Here is a 1,432-nt window from a genome sequence, read left to right on the forward strand (position 1 = left end):
GGGGGGGGGGGGGGGTCCAGTTCTTTAACCAACTCCTCTGTCTATATCTGGTACTGTGTAGAGTAGTCTGGGGGGGGTCCAGTTCTTTAACCAACTCCTCTGTCTATATCTGGTACTGTGTAGAGTAGTCTGGGGGGGGGGTCCAGTTCTTTAACCAACTCCTCTGTTTATATCTGGTACTGTGTAGAGTAGTCTGGGGGGGGGTCCAGTTCTTTAACCAACTCCTCTGTCTATATCTGGTACTGTGTAGAGTAGTCTGGGGGGGGGGGTCCAGTTCTTTAACCAACTCCTCTGTCTATATCTGGTACTGTGTAGAGTAGTCTGGGGGGGGGGGGGGGGGTCCAGTTCTTTAACCAACTCCTCTGTCTATATCTGGTACTGTGTAGAGTAGTCTGGGGGGGGGGGGTGTCCAGTTCTTTAACCAACTCCTCTGTCTATATCTGGTACTGTGTAGAGTAGTCTGGGGGGTCCAGTTCTTTAACCAACTCCTCTGTCTATATCTGGTACTGTGTAGAGTAGTCTGGGGGGGTCCAGTTCTTTAACCAACTCCTCTGTCTATATCTGGTACTGTGTAGAGTAGTCTGGGGGGGGGGGGGTCCAGTTCTTTAACCAACTCCTCTGTCTATATCTGGTACTGTGTAGAGTAGTCTGGGGGGGGTCCAGTTCTTTAACCAACTCCTCTGTCTATATCTGGTACTGTGTAGAGTAGTCTGGGGGGGTCCAGTTCTTTAACCAACTCCTCTGTCTATATCTGGTACTGTGTAGAGTAGTCTGGGGGGGTCCAGTTCTTTAACCAACTCCTCTGTCTATATCTGGTACTGTGTAGAGTAGTCTGGGGGGGGTCCAGTTCTTTAACCAACTCCTCTGTCTATATCTGGTACTGTGTAGAGTATTCTGGGGGGGGGTCCAGTTCTTTAACCAACTCCTCTGTCTATATCTGGTACTGTGTAGAGTAGTCTGGGGGGGGTCCAGTTCTTTAACCAACTCCTCTGTCTATATCTGGTACTGTGTAGAGTAGTCTGGGGGGGGTCCAGTTCTTTAACCAACTCCTCTGTCTATATCTGGTACTGTGTAGAGTAGTCTGGGGGGGTCCAGTTCTTAACCAACTCCTCTGTCTATATCTGGTACTGTGTAGAGTAGTCTGGGGGGTCCAGTTCTTTAACCAACTCCTCTGTCTATATCTGGTACTGTGTAGAGTAGTCTGGGGGGGGGGTCCAGTTCTTTAACCAACTCCTCTGTCTATATCTGGTACTGTGTAGAGTAATCTGGTGGTCCAGTTCTTTAACCAACTCCTCTGTCTATATCTGGTACTGTGTAGAGTAGTCTGGGGGGGTCCAGTTCTTTAACCAACTCCTCTGTCTATATCTGGTACTGTGTAGAGTAGTCTGGGGGGGGGTCCAGTTCTTTAACCAACTCCTCTGTCTATATCTGG

Source organism: Coregonus lavaretus (genome assembly GCF_964263955.1).
Source record: "Coregonus lavaretus genome assembly, contig: HAP1_SCAFFOLD_4817, whole genome shotgun sequence".
NCBI lineage: Eukaryota > Metazoa > Chordata > Actinopteri > Salmoniformes > Salmonidae > Coregonus > Coregonus lavaretus.